The 21151-nt window shown below is 51.2% G+C and overlaps 1 protein-coding gene and 1 long non-coding RNA gene across 3 annotated transcripts in view; one reads left to right on the forward strand and one right to left on the reverse strand.

The window, feature by feature from the left end:
* Positions 1-21151, forward strand: part of MAB21L3 (mab-21 like 3) — a 135433-nt gene that overhangs the window by 88397 nt on the left and 25885 nt on the right. The window contains exon 6 of the transcript XR_006712662.1: positions 16696-16811. The gene's annotated coding sequence lies outside the window, so the exon portion shown is untranslated. The remainder of the gene's footprint in view (positions 1-16695; positions 16812-21151) is intronic.
* Positions 5499-11037, reverse strand: LOC123598522. 2 transcript variants are annotated; one of them, XR_006712664.1, is made up of 3 exons: positions 8923-9300; positions 6213-6352; positions 5499-5925 (listed from the first exon to the last, which is right to left on the reverse strand). It is a non-coding gene; the product is annotated as an uncharacterized LOC123598522 (long non-coding RNA). The 2 variants fall into 2 exon arrangements; XR_006712663.1 differs by lacking the exons at positions 6213-6352; positions 8923-9300 and adding an exon at positions 10629-11037.

Raw genomic sequence — 21151 nt, forward strand, 5'->3', positions numbered from 1 at the left:
TTGCCCCATTCATCCACTGAGGACTTAATCACAACATATTATTATTTTCACATATCACTAGATTCAATTTGCTAATATTTTATTGAGGATTTTTGCATCTATGTTCGTGGAAGGGGGATATGAAGTTTTCTGTTGTCATTGTGTGGCTTTGGAATCAGGATAATGCTGGCCACTAAAATAGGCTGGGAGCACTCCTCCTTTTTTGCTCTTACTTCTTGACATGTTTGTGAGAATTCACTAGTGAGACCATGGGGGCCAGGAGATTTCTCTTTTAAAGGGTTCCTAACTATGAACTCAATGTCTTCAATCATTAGAAGACCCCTCAGATAACCCTTTTCATCATGGCTGAATTGGTAGTTTGTTTTTTTTTTAAGAAGTTAGGCCATTTTATTTAAACTGTCAGATTTGTGTGTGTGGAGTTGTTCGCAGTAATTCTCTTATTGCCACATTAATGTCTAGAGCATCTGTAGTGATAGCTCTCATTCTGAATATTGATGATTTGCATTTTCTCTCCTTTTTTTATTCAATGTTTATCAATTCTGTTGATCTTTTCAAAGAACCATCTTTTGATTTCATTGACTTTCTCTATTGTTTCTATTTATTATTTCATCGATATCTGTTCTTTTGTTATTTCCTTTTTTTTTTTTTTTTTTTTTTTTTTTTTTTTTTTTTTTTTTTTTTTTTGCTTGCTTTGGCTTGCTTTTGCTCTTCTTGTTCTAGTTTCTTAGGGTATAAGCTTAGATGATTAAGCAGATACCTTTCTTCTTTTCTAAGATAAGCATTGTTTTCTTCTGAGCACTGCTTTAGGTACATCCTATAAATTTTGACATTTTATGTTTTTACTTTTATTGATTCAAAATATTTTCTTATTTCCTTTGAAACTTTCTAATTATTTGAAAGTCTTTTGTTTAATTTCCAAGTGTTTAGAGATTTCCCCAAATATATTTTATAATCATTAAACCTAGGAAAGCTGTACAAAACTAAAGAAGCCATTATTTTAGAAATGAAATAGTTTATTGAGCACCTTATGTGTGCAAAGCACTAGGCTAGGTATTGTTTGGGGTGCAGGGCGGCACAAGATTTAGATCCAGCCTTTGAGGAACTGACTGTTGAGGAGGAAAACCAACATGCTTATGCAAACAAATGGAATGCATGGTGGTCGGTGATACGAGCTTCTACGTGGTGCAGAGAAGGGCTGTGATGGGGGTCGGTCTCTTCCAGCCCAGGTGATCAAGGTCAAGGTTGTGAGCTGGGCTTTGAGAATGGGTAGCATTTCCAGACTGAAGGTCTTAGGGTAACACCATGTTGGTTAGAGGGAACTTTGCTTGGCAATGGCAGGAGACCCTGCCCTTGGTCACTCTCCTGCCATGCCCACCTGAGCCTGGCACGCTTGGCCTGCTTAATTCACACGTCGGGGGAGTGACCGAATCAGACTGACAGGACCGAACTCTTCCAGAAGTTGAAGGCAGCTCCTAAAGCCTGTAGAGAAATGGGGAGTGTTTCCTGGGCCAGCAGAAGGGGAGGTGGAATGACGAAAATAAAGCTAACATCCAAAGAGTATTCTATTCTACTTCCCTCACATCCTGCCGCCTCACAGATACGGTCTGTCCTCCTGCTTTGTCAGAAATTGAGCTGCACTTGGAAGTTAAGGGCTCAAGACCATAGAGCAACTCATTGGCAGACCTTGGAGCACGCTGCTGTGTTGTGGACGTGAGCCGAGTCAGCTCTGGGACTTGAGCCTCTCCAGCCTACGGAAGGAACCCTGGAGTCATTGAAGCCAGCAAAGAATGGGATGGCAGGTGGTAGGAGAGAAATATTTGCTCCTGTCCTGAGGGTTTGGCTCAAGGAACAGAGGGGGACGTGTGAGGTGGAGACGGCTCCCATCCCGTGAGACACAGGAGAGATCAACCACAGAGGAAGAATTCCAGGGAATCCATAACCACGTTTTATTCATTCTTCCTGGGGCTGTCAGTCATATTTCGTCCTCTTTCCCATTTTTCTTCCCAGCCTGATGTACCGGGTCAGCTTTCAGCACATAAACAAGAAGACTAAAAGCAATGCTTCTGAGATTTTGGAACTTGCATTTTCCCCAGCAGTTTACCTTTTGCACTTGGATATATTGGCTTTTTTTTACTGATACGCTGGTGACTTAACAAGAAGGAAATATGTTTTAAGTCTCCTAGCAAAGATTAAAATAACTAGATTTCATTTTATACAAAAAAAATTTTTAAGCAACTGGTTGATTTCTCATTGAATTTTGTTACATAAACTCTCTAGGGGGTTGCCACAATGTGGGGAAGATAAGGCAGCAATCTTAGCACCTAGCCCAGCCAGTTGTAGACCCCTTGATATGGAGACAGGCTGCATGAAGAAATCAAAGACGGAGTGAAATACCCTAAAGCTTTATGAAATCCCATCATGGCATTTCCAAATGACGCTATGAAATTGGAACTAATCTTGGTTACCTTACCATGTGGCCCCAAAGTGAAAGGTCTATGTGACCTGTGTTCTCATGCAAATAACTAGTTTGTTCTAAAGAGGAATAATTTTGTTTTTTTTTTTTAATATATTTATTGTCACATTGGCTTACCTACAACATCAGTGCTCATCCCAACAGGTGCCCTCCTCCATGCCCATCACCCATTTTCCCCTCTCCCCAACCCCCCCCCCCACCCTCAGTTTGTTCTCTGTATTTAAGAGTTTCTTATGGTTTGCCTCTCTCCCTCTCTGTTTATAACTATTTTTTCTCCTTCCCTTCCCCCCTCATCTTCCGTTAAGTTTCTCAAGATCAACATATGAGTGAAAACATATGGTATCTGTCCTTTTCTGACTGACTTATTTCACTCAGCATAATACCTTCCAGTTCCATCCACGTTGCTGCAAATGGCCAGATTTCATTCTTTCTCATTGCCAAGTAGTATTCCATTGTGTATATAAACCACAATTTCTTTGTCTATTCATCAGTTGATGGACATTTAGGCTCTTTCCATAATTTGGCTATTATTGAGAGTGCTGCTATAAACATTGGGGTACAAGTGCCCCTATGCATCAGCACTCCTGTATCCCTTGGGTAAATTCCTAGCAGTGCTATTGCTGGGTCATAGGGTAGTTGTATTTTTTGAGGAACCTCCACACTGTTTTCCAGAGTGGCTGCACCAGTTTGCATTCCCACCAACAGTGCAAGAGGGTTCCTATTTCTCCACATCTAAAGAGGAATAATTTTGAGGCAGAAGAAATTCTTAGGAGGAATCAGATTCTGATGTATGCAAAAACAAGGCATCCTATGGGATTTTATATTTCTTCTGGTGCTTTATAGTTCACGAAAGACTTTAACATACCCTATCTCTTTTGGATCACCAGAATGGCCCCCAGAAAAAAAAAAAAAAAAGGCTGGGAAGGGATCAGTGACTGTGGCCTTAACGACTAGGGAAACGAAGACTCCAAGAGAGTGATGAAGTCCATGGCTTATGGAGACTAGAAGCAGTTTCACACGTCTGTGTCCACTTTTTTTTTTTAATTTTTTTTTTAACGTTTATTTATTTTTGAGACAGAGAGAGACAGAGCATGAATGGGGAAGGGTCAGAGAGAGAGGGAGACACAGAATCCGAAACAGGCTCCAGGCTCTGAGCGGTCAGCACAGAGCCCGACGCAGGGCTCGAACTCACAGACCGCGAGATCATGACCTGAGCTGAAGTCGGACGCTTAACCGACTGAGCCACCCAGGCGCCCCCGTCTGTGTCCACTTCTAACTAAGGTCTCTATGCCGTAGGAGACTAGGGTCAAAGCTATTTAGAAGGCAGATTGAACCCTTTTGTACTTACTGGTACATTTCCCTAAGGCGCCCACAAGCATCTGAGTAATGGTTTTAGGCTGATATTTGATTAGCTTTCATGATGAGAGAATGTGAGATTTTTACCGAAGTTATTTAAATAGCAATGTGTGCATAAACTCAGGCTATCTAATGGAGACGAAGGGAGAGAGAGAGAGAGGGAGTCGTGTGGGCAGCTCTGCGGCCTGTCCTGGGCTTGCTGGCTTGACCGCTAACCAAGCCTCCCCACTGCACGGTGCCTGTGACTTGGTGGTACCTTTTCAGTGAAGCCTGCCAGCACACAGCCTCATGCCCCCGCACACTCAGCCGGGGACGGGCTTCCAGATGGATCTGGCCTGCTCAGGCCAGATTCTGACCCATTTTAAGTGATCCCTGCTTCCATTCAGGCTCCTCGGGTGAAACATTCACAGACACGGAGGCCTGTGTGTGTTGCGCACTGTGCCAGGAATCCCACGAAGACCCTGAGAGAGTCCTTGCCTCGAGGCTTACATTCTCATTTCTCCTGTCTCTACTGCCTAAATAATTGGCCCTGAGATGGATTTGGTTCTCTAATGTCTTTTCCGTCAGTGAATCCCCGAGGCGGTTTCACTGCTACCGGAGAGCAGTGAGAGAGAAGCGTCCAACGGCCGGCCCGTGCTCCTCAGGGGATGGCCCAGTGGGACCGCCTTGGGCACCTCCAGATGCCCAGCATCCCAGCTTCTGGGCCCCGATCGATGCTAATGCGCTACCCCCAGTCCCTGTGACCACCGAAAACATCCGCCCACCCCCTGCCCCCTGGTCTGAAATGCCAGTATGGCTCTCAGGTGAAAAATCACCGAATCAGTCTGACTAGTAACCTTTGTGTTTGGAGGCGCGTTGCCCAACGACAGTGGAGCCGGCAAACCGTGAACCGCAGGTACAACGCGGCACACGGCCTGCTGGTGTGTGACCCTTGAGCTAAGGATCGCTCTCGTGTTTTCAAAGGGTTGGGGGGAAGAGGAGGAGGGGAAGTGATAGACTCGGCAGGTGCTCCTGCCAAGTTTGCAGGTGCTGGTGATACCATGATGGAGAAGACATCCTTGTTGTCCCGAGGGAACGACAGTCACGTGTGGGAGAAAACAAACCACCAGAACAGCAAGCGCAATTGTGCAGTGATGGGGCCCTACACGTGTTCACATGTTGCTATGGAGGCATAAAAGAGGGACGCCCAGCTCAGCCTTGGGGACTTGGGGAGTGCAGATAAGGGGAGCCTGCCAAGGAGAGGTGGCCGGTAAAATTAATCTGGAAAGAGAAGTAGGTATGAGCCAGGAGAAGGGTGTGGTGTGGCGAGATGGAGGGGGTCGGGGGGACGGTGAGGTAGAAACAACAGTCTTGGCAGAGAGACAGAGACAGAGACAGGGAGACGGGGCACACAGGCTATTAGCGGGACCCAAGGTAGGGCACCTCAGGAGCTGGAGCTGGAGAGGGCTGAGGGCCGTGCCAAAGGACCTTGTGTCTCACAGCTAGATGCTTGGACTTTACCCAGGTTCAAATGCTGGCCCCATCGCTTAGTAGCTGTGCGGCCTTAAGCAAAGCGTTTAACCTTTCTGTGCCTCAGGCTCCTCATCCGTAACCCGCGGTTAAGGAGAGGACCTGTCCCGGACGGTTGTGACAACACCGAATGACACAGCACACAGAAAGCAAGCAGAACCATGCTGGTTCACAATTCATACTTGGCCAACGGTGGTAAAATCGTTGCTGTCGGGCCGTCGCTGGTTGGCCATCGGCAATAGGGAGGCAGTTGAGAAGCCGTGAGCACCCGCTGCGTGTCTGTCTCTACCTTAAGCGCTAGGAGTACAATGGTCTTGTCTCATGACTTCCATACGAGACCTAGACCTTGCAGAAATCCAGGCAAAAGGTGCTAAGACGATGAGGTTCCCTGGTGCCAGTTGCCAGTGTGGGGGAAATGGGTCTATGCCATGACTTGTGGAAATGGGTCTATGCCACTCTTCGCCGAAGGCATGTAGGGAGCCATCTTTGAGCACGAGGGCTTGCATGGGAGCCCAGGCAAGCAGGAGGTCTGGAATAGGGGCATGAAGAACTTCTTAATTCAGGAATCACATGCTTCCGTCTTTCTCCTAAAAGGGAAACATCAAACCTGGCTTAAGAGTGGAGAAAAGTAGGGGCGCCTGGGTGGCTCAGTCAGTTGAGCGTCCAACTTCAGCTCAGGTCATGATCTCGCGGTTGCTGGGCTCGAGCTCCGTATCGGGCTCTGTGCTGACAGCTCAGAGCCTGGAGCCTGCTTCAGATTCTGTGTCTCCCTCTGTCTGTCCCTCACCACCCACTCACTCTCTGTCTCTCAAAAATAAACGTAAAAAAAAAAAGAGGAGAAAAGTAGTGAGCCTTCCCTGGACCCGACTCATACCGATCTTTGGCAACTTTTCTTTGCTTCGGTGACCCTCTCAAGTCATTAGGTCTCTGAAATTTCTTTGGGCTCATGCAATCCTTCAGTGGGTCTGTGTCTCCTCACACAAAGAACGCCTCTCCCTGCATGTGTGGTCCAGCCTGGAGCACAACAACCAAAGAGGCAGAGGGCTGTCACCCGTGAGTTGTGCCCACCTGGGTTTCTTCACCCAAACAGAGTCCAGAGCCTAGGGAGGGCTTGCACTGGACAGAAGACAAGTCATTTCCTGCCCTCTCTTGTGGGGTCTCCCTCTGTCTGCTTTGCCCCGGCTCAGGGGACCTTAGACACAGACATAGCCTGCAAAGGCTGCCGGGAAGTAAGTGCCAACTTTCAGGACTAGACCCCCTGCCCCCCATTTCTCCTGTTGGCAGTGCAGTGAGCATGGAGAGATCCCCTGCTTCTGGAAAGCCCCTCCAAGGCCTCTGTGCTTTTCTAAGCTGGTGAGGACCTCCAAGGGCAGTCGTCTCTCCACGGGTCAGCCATGTGCCAGCGGACCTGCTGCGGGAGCACGGAGGCTCCAGTCCTTCTGCTGAGTGCGGCTGGGCCCACAGTGCCCGTGGCCCAGGTTCTGTCATCCCCACTACAGCAGCGGACCGGCACTGGCAGTCTCAGCCACCCAGCCCAGGGCCCATGCAAGTGGGACTCTGACCATGCAATCTCTAAGTGCTCTGGGCTCCTGTGAAAGGAGAACATTATCTTGGATATTATTATACCGTAATGAGAGAACGTTCCTCTGTTCTGCGGCTTTCTGGCTGAGCACACCGTGCTCCCTGAGGAAATATGCTCTGATTTATTTTCCCTCCAGAATACTCAAGCTGACACACAGAGACTCGGGTCTGTGGTCATTTCCTGACCATTCGCCTCTCTCCGGGCCACCCTCCACTCCCCAGACACCCCATTGCCTGCCCCTTGGGTCCCAGACCCTCTCACCGGACTACCCAGGTTCTTAGAACTTGCTTTGTACTGTTTAAGCACTTCGCTCAACTGTGTCCATTTAATTCTTAAAATAGTCCTAGGGTGTAAGGATTATCATTGCTCTCATTTCACAATTGAGGAAGCTTAGCCTGGAGAGGTTAAGTAACTTGCCCAGGGTCACACAGTAAGTGGCAGAGCACAGATTCAGACCCAGCCATCTGACTCCATAATTTGGGCTATTAACCCGCACTATCCAGCCTCCAGGTCTGTGCTTTTCCTGTGTGGATTTATCTACACACGGAGCAAACTGGGGGCACTGTGATCCTTGGCATCCAAGCCAGGGGACGCCGTGGGGCCGAGGAGCACCGTCGATCAGCACTGACCTCGTGGAAGTTTTAGGCCAAAGTTAGATAAAACTTCCCTTTCTCTCTAGGACGCTCCCAGAACTTCTCAGGTGACCCCACAGTTTGAGTGTCTGAAACCTCTCTAGGGAGCCCAGGATCTCCAGAGCAATTCCTCGGATTCTCAGAGCTTTCCAGACCAGCCTTGGTTTGAACAACTGAGCTGTGGCCATGGAGGTGCCAGATACTGGGCTCTGGGGCCAGCTGTCTGGACGCAGCCAGCAGTGGGCCATGGTGACCCTCCCTAGGAACGCCCAGTTGACACGTCTTGGAGTCTGTCCGGGTAGATCTCTGGGGCTGAGCCTGTCTCCGTGTCAAAGGACAAACGTGTATCTCACGACGGTGATCTTCACTAATGGCTACACTTGTGTTTTATTTTGCCCACCAGTATGGATGCGTGTGGGGGCTTATGTCCCAATATGGGTATGTTCCAATGTGGACACAAAGTGTGTTAAAGTTGGCATGAAAAACTGAAAGGCTGGAGGGACATAGCTGTATAGCCACATGTGGGGGGTGGGTGGGGCACACTCTCCTGGTGGCTCTCAACACAGTTGTGGCTTGTAGCCACGTTGGCCCTCCTCCCTTGCTGCGCTAAGGCAATGTTCGCAGGTGGTCCGGCCCCCCGCCTTGCACCAGGAGGCAGTTTAGTTCTTTGTGGCCTTGATTTCCTTCCTGCAGGAAAGGAGACAGCCCCTCCAGCTTTCCTGGCACTCCCACGGATTTTTGCTCTTCTCCCCTGCTCTGCTCCGGCCATGTGGACTGTCCTCCCCGCCCCCCTCCTCCCCTGGCCACATCAGAGGGAGCTGGCAAACATGTGGTATGGGGCAGTTTTTGAGCCAAAGAAAGGACGGTGCCCAAGGAGTCCCCAGAGCCAGGGCAGGACTGAGTCCCTTTCCTCTATGAATTTCAGCATCCCACCACCACCCCCCCCCATCTCCTTTTAAATCAAGCCTCTCCTCCCCCCAACCCCAGGGGGGCACAACTCCTGGGGGAGGGCCCTCCGCACCCCAGTTGTTCTGACTGGTTCACAGTGGGGAGTCAAGTCACTCTCTGAGCCACTCTCCAGCCACCCCTCTAGGTCTCTGGGGATTTCACTCAGAGCTTTCACATCCCCCCCCCCCCCCCCCCCCCCCCCCCCGGCAAAGCTGGGCGAACTGGGGGCCTTTAAAACCGTGACTCCTTGGAGTCTGACGGAGAGGGAGACACCCAGCTGCTGGTGGGGTCCTAGGAAAGCGGTGGCCGTTCAGGACGCAGACGTGGGAGATGGGTTCTGCAGCCTGGCAGGGAGAGGCAGCTTTGGGCAAGGCTCCAACAGTGCCTTGCCAAGTCCCTGCCTCTGCTGCAGCAATCCATACCGCCTGCGGCCCTGCCTCGGGGCCTGTGGCCAGATCTGCCAGGGTGTGGCCATCTTCCAGACTGCTCTCTGGCCCCTGAGGGCTGGGGCAGGGTGCCTCCAGGCCAGAACTCTGTTGTGCTGAAGAGAACAATCCGAAAAGCTCTGTGACCTCCGGGGAATTGCTTCAACACCTGTGCCTTCCTTTTTCAATCTGTAAAATGGGAATAATGACCGAACTAAGGCGAGAATTAAAAGAGCTACTGTAGGGGAAGCCTGTGGACAGTAATGGCACCTAGTAATTGTTATTGTGAGACGACCCCCAAGGTCAGTCTGGCCTTTTCCCAAGGTCGGTTCGAGGCAGGACGGTGCCGGAATGGGATGGGAGCGGGTAGGGAGACTTGTCTTTTGTGGTGTCTAGGCTTGGAAGAAGGGCTGGACAATGCCTTTCACCCCTTGGAAAGGATTCCCACCAGCCAGGCATTACTGGCTGCATGGTGGACCCGGCCCAGGACAGAGCCTGCCTCTCCCTGCTTGTCTCTCATCTCTGAAGTCTTTTCTTAAAGGTCAGGAAAACAGAGAGACCCCTCTAGAATTTGTCTCTGGTGATAAGGCCAGCCGACATAGGCTCTAAAAATAAACCTTAATAAGATTTTGGGTAAACACTCTCCACCGCAGTTCAGATCACGATTTTTTTTCCCCATTCCTAGAGCAATGTGACCTATGGTGGAGCCTCTTCCCGCAGTGGAAATGTCAAAGGCTTCGAGTGCCAGGTTGAATTTGGATGAGGCTCCACTCTGCTCTGGGGCCTGGCCTCGCCAGAAGGACCCGCAGTCTTAGTGTGAGAGGCTCCCTTCCAGTTCCATCCATCGCGATGCAGTACCCCGACACTCCAGCTACCCCCTCCCCCGCTGCCCCCTCCCGGGCCCAGGGAACAACGTGAGCTCCGTGGAGTGTCTGTACCCAGGGGCAGGCGGGACGGCGACTTCGCTTTCTTACTGTTCCCTTTTTCCCCAACATGTGGCTCTCAGAGGTGGGGACTGCGAGCCTGTCTAGTTTACCGGGCCTGGGGGCCACCCTGGACGGGGCACACAGGGCAGTGCCTGGGGCGTGGAGTGCCCGGGAGAGGGGCGCAGGCTTCGGATCTCAGCAGCAGGCGCAAGCCGACTGGGACCTGCCGGCCGGGGCCTGCGGCAGAGTGGTCTTTAGAGCTCCTTCTCACTGCAAAGCGAGAATAGGTCAGCGGGGTGCTGGGATCGGGGTCCACGGCACTGGCCTTCCCCCTGGGGCGGTCCAGACCGGGAGGCTGTAGGAGCTGGGGAGAGAAGGAGGTAGCGCACCGGGAGAAAGGGTGTAATTGGGGGTGGGGGGGGGGAGAGAAAGGAAGAGGAGGAGGAGCCAGGGGTGGGGCGAGGAGAGGGATGGCAGAGGCCTCGCCCGCACTGCCGCCCTCGCCCCCGCGCTCCCCCTGTCCCCCACCAGCGGTGGGGGCCGCGGTCCCCGGCTCGCGCACGCAGAGACTGGGCACAGGAGCGGTGGGAGGGGCTGGGGTGGGAGGAGAAAACCGGTGTGGCCGGAGGACTGCGCCGGGCCGGGGACCGAGGGAGGGGGAAGGAGCCAGCGGGGTTTTAACGGCAGGGCAGGGGACGCCCCCCGCTCGCACCTGCGCCGCAGCCCCCCGCCCGCGGCGCCCCCCACGCCCCCGCCGCTGAAGTGCCTCCCACCTACCGGTGTTTTCTCCCAGCGTTCTAGGGGACCGTGGAATGTTTCACCCTTTCCTTCCTGGAGCTGGAAGGAAAGAGTATCGTAGGCTCGCCTCTGCTCCCCGTTCGGGGTGGGAGGTGGAAGAAGGTGCATTCTCTCACAACGAATGAATGTAGGTGGCTGTCACTGTGGGCACAGCTGGCCCCAGACAAAGGGCAGAGCCCGGGAGATCCAGCCGAGAGAAGGGAAACAGTAACCGCAATCTAGAGGGGCCACCTCCTTGGCCTGCTGCTCGGTGGTGAATCCAGCCTGCAGGGCCCAGTCCTCAGCGCCCAGCGCGCCTCCCGACGCGCGACCACCACTGACTAAGCCCTTTTCAGGTTGCCTCCCTCTACCCTCAGACGTACCCCCAAATTAGCTAGTATCCGCCCCATTTTACAGATCAGAAAACTACAAAGAGCTTAAGTACCTTGCCTCCAGCGACACTTCCAGCAGCTGGAAAAGCCCAGACTTGAACCCTGATCTCTCTCTGACTTCGGCAATGTTTCCTGGTGTACCAGGCAGCCGCTCCGGATTCTTCTGCGCCCCAACATTCCCAACGCCCTCCTCACCCTCTCTCTCCTTATTCCATCCCCACCCCTGCCTCACTGTCCTGTCTACCTCACTCCTCCATTGGAAGGATGATCGGGGACTAGTTCACACTGAGGTTTAGTGACCGATTACCAGCCCGAAGCGCTTCCCTTCTCCTCCCTCCCTGAGATCTGCCTTGTAAGTAGCATCTGAGCCTCAGGTTAGAGGACAGGTCCCTGAGGGAATGGGTTTAAGGGACAGCCAGGAATGCGGAGCGGTACTGTGGGGGCAACGAACCCTCCCGGCGCCCCTGCCGCACAGAGGCTAGGCTCCTTCCATCTGTCGGCGGGTCTGGGAGAGAGTCACTGAACCTGACCTGTGGACCTACTGCGTGCCTCCAGTGTGCTGCCGTGCCCGTCACAAGTGTTACCCCCTTGATTCCTCACAACGACCAGGGAGGTGGTTGTTAGTCTCCCCATCTCACAGAGAAGGAAACCCGGGGCTTCACGAGGAAAGAACTTGCCCAAGAAAGTGGTGCTAGTAAGTTGACTTGGAATCCAAACCCATTCATCCATTAAGTGCGTTGTTATTATTTTGCTGTGTGCAGGGATACGGACATGGAATCATCGCTGCTGTTCCCAAGCAGGTGAATAGGTGTGAAGGAATCAGTGTATGACGGTCTGAGAGTCGCCCTATGGGGGCGCTGTGGGGGAGTCAAAACCACCACACACTGGTGGGTCCTCCCTAGGGACAGGTGGTGGGGAAGTGGAAGGGAGACAGGGAACAAAAGAAAACCTTCCTAAGAGATACCTACGGATTCTGGGCTTTTTTTCCCCTCTCCCTAGTGCTGCCTCCAGAAGCTCTGTGGCTTGGGGGAGGGGTGCACCGAGGCCTCCGATGCCACCTCTTTAAACGTCCCTTGACTCCCCTGCTCTTCACTGTGACTTCACTGTGACATTCTAAGGATTATTAGATCACTATCAAGCGCCTTGTATTTCTGGTATATTCAGGCAGCCTAAATGTACCGGTATCATCCGTTTTTTTTTTTTTTTTTTTGCTTTACCCAGTTCAACAGAGGATGCTTTTAAAATATGCTTGACTTGAAAATCAAGGATTAAGAAGAAGAAAAAAAAAAACAAAACTGTGGGAGCTTGAGGTAAAAATGGGAAAGAGATGAAACCCAATGTATTTTCAAGGTGTCTTTCTCTGTGTTTCTTTTTTGCAGGTTTTAAAAGCAGAATTCAAGTGTAAAGCAGAGGGAAATTTCTCTGATGCAGCATTTACATAAGAAACACGTTCAGAAAAAGAGGCTGTGATTCTGAAGGTGTCCCTATTATAACTGCACAAAAGATCTCGGGGGAGGTTTACATTAGTCGGGGAGAGGAGAAAGTAATATCCCCCTTTTCAAGTTGCAGATCTCTCCCTACACTGAACATCTGCACCCCCCCCCCCCCGCCGCCCCCCTCCAGGAGATGGCCACACTGTGTTCAGGAGCAGACAAAGCCCTCTTTGTTGTAAGGGCTCCACCTTCTCTGTGCAATTCCTTGGCTCCTTCTGTGACTAACAAGTCCCAACATCGCACCTGGTGCCGCATCATGAGCACACAGCTGTCGGGGAGGCCCTTGTTGTCGGCGGTTGTGCATTTTGCTTTCGAAATGTATCCACAGCCCGTTTAACTGCCTCACGGAATCAAAGTCAGTGGGAATAGCACAAAATGGGCTGCACTCTTCCAAGCCCATGTGATGTATGTATGTATGTATGTATGTGTATTTTCTCCGACATTTGTCGAGTATTTGCTTGCTAAAGCGCATAGAATGTCACCTAGAGTAATGCTATGTTCTGGTTATCTATTGCTGCCTAATCAGGCTCCTCGAAACTTGGTGACCTAAACAGCAACCGTTTCATTATGTGTTGTGACTTTGTAGATCAGGAATGAGGCAGGGCTCAGCTGGGTGATTCTCCTGCTCCAGATGGTTTGGGATCACGCAGTGGCTTGTGGCTAGTGGTGGCTGATGCAGAGGGTCCAAAACAATTTTACTTGCATACTTGGCACCTTGGCAGGGATGGCTTTAAGGCTGGATTTGCGGGGCACGTCTCTCTCCACGTAGCCCCAAGGCCTCTCCGTATGGTCTCTCCGGGAAGATGGCCAGTCTTCCAACAGAACAGTTCAGGTGTCTGACATCAGATGTTCGTAAAGCCAAGATTGAAGGCCCTCCTTTGGGGTCCCAACGTTCCAAATTTCTTCCTCACCTTCTTTCCCCCTACCTCACTCCAGCCCTGCCCGACACACCCATTCTCTGTGCCCAGAACTGCCACAGTGCCCCCTCGGGTGCAGTCAAGTCACAGTGCAGCCCAGAAACACAAGGAGAGGAAAGAGACCCCATCTGTCTGTGTCCATCTCTGACCCAGCGGCCAACAGCAGCCAGTATCAGACTTCTTTTTCCAGGAATCAGCATAGACTACGCGGAACCATCAAATCTGAGACTTGAAAGATACCCTAAAAGATCATCTAGTTCAACATCCTAATTTTGCAGATAAGTGAGGCTAGGAGATATCCAACAACCTGGATCACAAGCCCTAATTGCAAAGGCAAGCCTCAAACCCAGGGGCTCTGATCCCAGATTCAAGGAGGTGTTTACTGGGTGCCTACTAGGTTCACAGTGAAGCACTTACACTGACAGAAGAGGTGCGAAGTTGAGGGCTAGGCCATCCTGGTTGTCCAAGAATTTACAATTCGGCAGAGGGCAAGAGTCAAGAAATGTAGGTAGTATAAGCAAATAAGACTTGGGCGCCTGGGTGGCTCAGTTGGTTAAGCGCCCAACTTCGGCTCGGGTCACGATCTCACGGTTCGTGAGTTCAAGCTCCACATCAGGCTCTGTGCCAACGGCTCGGAGCCTGGAGCCTGCTTTGGATTCTGTGTCTCCCTCTCTCTCGGCCCCTCCCCTACCACGCTCTGTCTCTCTCTCAAAAAATAAATAAACATTAAAAAAAGAAAAAGAAAATAAGACTTGCAGACAGCATGCGGTGAACATCTACAGAAGGGTAAATCTCATCTGGCAAGAGAGTTCAGGAAGGGATTTCTGAAGATCTGGATTGATACTGGCTTTTAACGATGGGTGAAACTTTCAACTGGTGACAGCACAGCAGTGGGGGGGGGGGAGGGGGGGTTCCAGCCAGACACATCACGAGCAAAAGGAGACAACAGCCAGGGATGAGGGTGGATGGCAGAGTGAGCAGTGAGGAAGTGATTTTGCATTATCCCCACTCGGACACAGTCACCCTGGAGAGCTGGAGTGCACACTGTGCAGACAGACATCCAGCCTGCGACCAGTCTGTGGTGGTTCAGTCAGATGCTTTCCAGCTAAGTCTCCTACTGCAGCAGGATTCGCTTTCTGTTCTAGGCCAACTATTCTTGACAGTGATCTCCGTGGATGCCTTTGGAATATCCCGATGCCTGGGTCCCACCCCAGAATGAAAAAGTTAGATTCTCTGGGATGGGACCCAGGTCTTGATTTTCTTTAACTCCCCAGGTGATTTCATTTATTTTTTAAAAAAATGTTTATGTATTTGTGTTGAGAGAGAGAGAGCACGGGGGGAGGGGCAGGGAGAGAGAGTCCTAAACAGTCCCCATGCAGGGCTCGATCTCAAGAACTATGATATCAGACCTGAGCCAAGATCAAGAGCAAGACACTTAACCCACTGAGCCACCCAGGCGCCCCTCCCCAGGCGATTTTAATGTTCTGGAGCGCCGTTCCTCCAGAATCACAGGGAGGGCTTATCAAAACATTGGGGCGCCTGGGTGGCTTAGTCAGTTAAGCCTCTGACTTGGGCTCAGGTCATGATCTCGCGGTTCGTGAGTTTGAGCCCCGCATCGGGCTCTGTGCTGACAGCTCAGAGCCTGGAGCCTGCTTCGGATTCTGTGTCTCCCTCTCTCTCTGCCCACCCCTGCTTGCGCTCTGTCTCTCAAAAATGAATAAACATTAAAACAAATTTTCTTTAAAACATAGATTACTGGTTCCCACCCCCCAGAGTTTCTGGTTTAGAAACCAGAAAATTAGCATCTCTAACATGCTCCCGTGTGATGCCCATGTCACTAGTCCCTGGATCACACTCTGAGAACCACTGCTCCTGACAACTGATCTAACCAGTTACATTTTGAAGCCATGTCCTCAGAAATTCTATCATTGAAAACAGAACTCAGGTCACAGACTGTGTAGCCCAAAGCCCTGCTGTTCCAAGTGTGGTCCATCCCTGGACCGGCCTTGACATTTGCCTGGGAGCTTGTTAGAAAATGTAGACTCTCAAACCACATGCCAGACCCAAGCAGTCAGAATCTTTTAACAAGATTGCCCAGCTGATTTGAAGGCACAGGAGTTTGACAAGCTCTTCTCTTGAGCTGAGTTCTGAGTGTTGATTCCTCAGGGACACCTGAATCTTGATAGGATCACAAGATGAGCAGAGGTCTTCAGGTATAGAAGCTATAATGACTTACCTGAGATGGGCCAGTGACACATCGGTAGCACAGAATCACCTAAGCTTTTTAATACATAAACCATGAATTGGAAAATAGTAGCTAGAAAACAAAATCCAACAGGTTTTGTATGTACTTTTTTTGTGTTTTTGGTTTTTTGTAGACTTTTGCAGTTTATTAAGCATTTTTACCTTTGGCTGGTTCTGCATCTGTTAAAAAATGTTGACCTAGCCAACTCAAGCACAAGTAAAGGGAAACTTAATCGCTTAGCTGTCAGGAGTACCCACTACTTTAAATCTCTTTCCTTCACTCCTACCAGTGGGTGGCCCCGGGCCATTTGCACAGCATTTGGCCTAGTTCCAGATGGGATGACGTTGCTATTTGGAATTCAGGTATTGATTACCTCTTTCACAGTGCTCTGATACCCAATCAACACTAAATGCTCCCAACTGCCTCATAGTTTCTTGCCTAAAGGGTTTTTCTTCCTCTTCACTGTGTGGAGAGTGAGGATTCACTCAGCAAAATCCATTTCTCCCAGTGCGTTTGGAATTCACCTCCTCTTCAGGGGACTTGTTCTAAACCAGCTATGCCAATGCATTACCATGGGCAAGATAACGAAAGTCTTCCTAACCCCTTCCGGAGATCCAGACGTCTTGCCTTCCGTCTTTGTCCAATTGGTTCAATTTAATCCTACCCAGTGGAGGCGAAGCAGGGTTCAGGCTGCTGCTGTGTCTCATTTCCAGTTGGGTCCCTCTGTCACCTCTTGCCAGTCTCATGATCGATAGGGTTGTTCTAAAACATGAAGTGGGGTCTCTCGTGGCAAAGAAAAAAAAAATCACCCGGGGAAGTCGCTGCAGGTCTACTTAGTGGCGCCGGCGTGTATTAAATGCCACACTGGCGAGGCTCCAAGCAAGACAGTTCCTCATGGGGATTCTTGCTGTCTGCACAGAATGTTGTGTTTTTCTATTTTATTTTGTTTTCTTATTGTACGATTTATCGATTTATAAATTTATTTTTTATTTTCTTGCATTTTTCTCTTTTTCACAAAAGAACACCATCGTCTGGGGAGGAGAGAAAAGTTTTGGCTCACCTGAAAGACGAAAAGTCACATTAACGCCGATACAAGAATGAGGTCTCCCGCCAGAATGATCAGTTTTCTTGTCAAGGTACACAGGTGGTTATCCTATGGCTAGACACAGTTACCAAAAGGATTCTAGTTTGGCTGATCAAGTTCTTTTAACTGGGTGTTATCTTGTGGCAGGAAGGGATCTTGCGGCAGGAAAGGAGAGGGTGAACTCTGCTGGGAAGGGTTCTTTGCTGTGCATACAGGGGTGGGCAGCTTTGAGGAAAAGAATGTAGAAAAAATGAGGGGTTGTGCACTTGCTTCATCAGGGAGGAATTATCTGCATTGCAAAAAGACTCTGCCGCAAGGGCCCAGGACTCAGAAAATTGGAGCTGGAGCTTTGAAGGAAGCTGGCTGGCTGGCTGGCTGGCTGGCTGGGTCTTTCTGGATGGCAGTACCCACAGAGGTATACCACCCCCCAGCATCTGTTTCTTGCCCTTGTAGATCCAGAATCTCAGTTTGGAAATACAGAGTTGACAGGGCTCTGTGGGACTGACTACCACTGATCTAACTCAGAGGGGTCCAAAGTATAACTTAGTTATGTGTTGGTTTACTGTGGGATCTCCCCTTTCCATTATTAATTCATCAGATTTTACTAAGGGCCTGTTAAAGGCTCAAACTCCCTGCCGTCATGCTGCATACATTCCAGGAGTGGTAGGGAGGGGGGCAGATAGATGATAAACAAATACATATCTAGTACGTGAGGAGGCAATATGTGCTACCGGGAAATTAAGGAGAAAGTGTTGGGGTGGAAGGTGAGGATAGGGATTCGATCCTATTTCAGTTAGGCATGTCAGGGAAAGCTGGAGACATCGGAGCAGAACGCGGAAGCAGCTAGACCCAGAGATTTCTGCAGGAGGGATACCCGGGGCAGAGTCGCAGCAAGTGTGAAAGTGAGCGTGTACTTGGTGTGTTCAGGGAACCGCAAGGAGGCCAGAGTACCTGCAGAGAAGGGGGGAGTGGGGGGCGACATCAGAGAAGTATCCAGGGCCAGGTCCCTGGCAGGCCTTCGTAAGGATTTCAGCTTTTGCTCAAAGTGAGATTTTGAGCTGAAGAATGACATAATCTGATTTACATTTTAATGGCATCACTCTGGCTGGCTCTGTGGAAAATAGATGGAGGGGTGGGAGGGGGGAGGAGGCCAGGGAAGAAGCGAGATTAGTCAAGATGCTTTTGTAACAGTGAGGCAGGAAATGAGAGTGGCTTGGACCAGAGGCCAGGGCAACACAAGCTGTGTGATCAGGGGTCAGATCCCGGGTACAGTTTGCAGTAGACCCCCCGGTATTTGCTGATGGTTTGCTTGCAGGGTGGGAGAGGAAAGAACAGAAGCAAGGATGGCTCCCAGCTTTTGGCGTGAGGAGCTGGAGAACGAAGGCTCCATGTGCTGTGAGCAGGAAGGAGAAGCCTCGTGGATGTGTGTGCTGTGTTGCCGGGGAAGAAGCAGGAGCCCAGTCTGGGAGATGTTAATTTTGCCGTGCCCGTTAATATATCTGGAGATGCATGCCACGGGATGCATGCGTCTGGAACTCGGTGGAGAGATCCAGGCTAGAGATATAAATTTGGGAGTCACAGCTTGTAGGTGGCATTTCAAATCCTGACAGTAGCTGAAACTGCAGAAGCGAGAGTGTGCATGTTGGCCCGAACTCTATCCGGGATTCTCCACCCGGTAGAGGCCAGTGAAATGAAGAATGCTCTGCAAAAAAGACTGATAAGGAACAGCCAGAGAGGAGGGAGGGGAACCAAGAGAGATCAGGGGCCAGAAGCCAACAGAGGGTGTTCCGAGGGCAAAGTGACAGGCTGTGTCAGATGCTGCTGACGAGCCGAGTAACATGGGGACAGACATCACTCCGGGAATCGGGAACCAGGAAGTCAGGGCTAACCTTGACAGCAGCAGTTGCAATAGAGAGGTGGGAACCGAAGTTGGACTGGATGGGATTCAAGAGGGAAGGAAAGAGAGGAAGCGAGGGGGGCGGGGGTGAGTACAGAGATGTCAAGAGTTCCGCTGTAAAGGGAAACACAACTGAGCTAATGGCTGAGGAGGGATTGGGGTCAAGGGGGTGTTTGGGGGTTTTGTTGTTTTGTTGTTGTTGTTGTTTGGTTTGAGGATGGAAATAGGGCAGAGCGGATTTGCTGGGGAGGGGAACGGCTTTTGGAGGGATGAGCCCGGCCGGGAGACAGGGGATAAGGTCAAGCACACGGATGTAGGACGGGCCTTAAATCAGAGCAAGGCAGTTCACCCGTAGCAGCAGAAGGGAAACCAAAGTGTACATTAGTTGTGATGGTGGGAGCGGGCGGTCTTCTGTTCTCAGTGAAGTAGGCCGCAGGGTGTCAGCCGAGATTGAGAGGCACGTAGGGGGAGCGCTCAGACGTTTGAGGAGGAAGAGGAGGCCAATGGTGTTGTCTAGGACAGTAAGACTGCCGGCGATCTAGAGCAGTGGTTCCCAAAGTGTGGTACCGGGTGGGACCCACAGCACGAGGGTCATCTGAGAATTCACCAGAAATGCACATTCCCAGGCCCACTCCAGCCCTCCCGTGGCGCCAAGTCCGGCCTTCTGTGCTCTGGCAAGCCCCCAGGGGACTCGCACACTCACGTCCGAGAAGTGCTGCCATAGGAATAAATATATCGTGTGTTGCCAGGTAGCCGGAAGGGCCTCCTTGAGGTCAGTGGTCGTGGATCTTGAGTGAAGTCAGTGCAATTCATCCAAGCGCATCCCGATAATGCCACCCCCCTTCCAGCGATCCCACCGGGGCAGGACAGAGCATCCCGTTCTAGCTAACACGGCAGGAGGAAAAGTCCGCGGGGAAAGGCTCCTAGCAAAGCTTCCCTCGGTCTTAAGAATGAACTCAGGGAAGACATGATCTCTCTTTGCTTCTGGCTTTTGTGGTGCGAGGATGTGGCGGCTGTCTTCTGACGGAGGAGAACAGCCCGAGGACGAGGCCAGGAGGTGAGGAGGGCAGAGGAGGAAGTGAAGGGACAGGTGGCTGACGATGCCGTTCGGCCACTGGACCAACCCAGAGCTGCCCCATCTCTGGGCTTGCTGATGCGGAGGTAGAACAGACTCGCGCTCCGTCCCCCAATCCTTGCCTGTGAAACCATGTCCTTATAAAGACTAAGGGAAGATCATGCTTTTGAAAACAGCTTCTACCATCCCACCAGCGTAGTTCCGATTAGTGCATTGGTATCCTGGTTCGAATCACACACATTTTGTTCATATACAACTTTCTACTACGTGGGCGAGCGTGGCGGTGAAGAAAGGCACCAGTGCGTCTGGGGCCTCCCCAGAGTGCTCCAACCTCAAGCCTGTCCTAGTGTGAACCCTTGCTTTGTCTAGGACACCAGCCGGCCTTGGACCTCACAGACGGAGGCTTCCTCGCCGCCCAGTACACCCGGGCACTGGGCAGCTCAGCTGGGCAAAATAGGCCTGGAAACTGGGCGCAGAGAGCAAATTCCACGGCCTGGAGCTCGGCCGCCCCTCACCCCAATGAAATCTCTCACCCGTTTGTAAACCCCATAGCCCATTTCAAGTCTCCCCCCAGGATGACCCATTTCATTCCGAGTGCCCCCTTCCTACACAAGCGGAACCGCCCCTCCTGTCGAGAAACTTCCTTCCTGGAGGAAGCGTGCACTCCCTCCTCATCCTCCATGTTGCCCCTGACCCGAGTTCAGGTCCCAGTGGGGTCCTTTCACTTCCTACCCTTCTTCTTCCTTCTCCTTGGCAATCAGTGCCTGTGAGGGCTTCCCCTTGACTGTCACATGTCCTTGCAATTCAGCAGAAAGACGAGTTACCTTTGAGGCTCACTTTTAAAGCTCAAGTTGGGATCAGCCATTACCTTTGAGCTCAGCTCATGGATGCCATTTGGACAAACACCGTGTGTGCCCTGGGCATCGAAAGGAGCAGAACCCCGTGACCTGTATAACTTTTAAGGGTAGACTTTCTCTCTCACGCTTAGCGGAGGGGTCCTTGAGTTCTCCACCAAACAGGTTGACGTGGAGGCTGCTGGCATCTTGAACGCTATTTTATTATTCACGGCTTTCTTGTTACTGCTTCGTGCTTGGTGCTGAAGGTTGCTGGCTTTGGCTCGGGCGCCTGTGAGGAGCCACTGACCAAAGGTGGCATCAGAGAGACTTGGCGGTCTACCTGGGGAAAGAGACATTTCACACCTGTGTGAGGCAGGGAGTGCAGGAAGAGGGAGAGACCAGATTGCATACAGCACCCACAATAAAATAGCAATAGCGAAACAATAAAACAATCCACTAAAGGAACAGGGGACACAACCACATGCAGAGGGTGGGTGACCCATGGACTGCTGGAGAACTGGCACGAGGGACATCAGCCTATCGTGACTAGGTCTCCCCACACCTGTTTGCAAAGAGCCGGTCAG

Source organism: Leopardus geoffroyi, chromosome C1 (assembly GCF_018350155.1).
Source record: "Leopardus geoffroyi isolate Oge1 chromosome C1, O.geoffroyi_Oge1_pat1.0, whole genome shotgun sequence".
NCBI lineage: Eukaryota > Metazoa > Chordata > Mammalia > Carnivora > Felidae > Leopardus > Leopardus geoffroyi.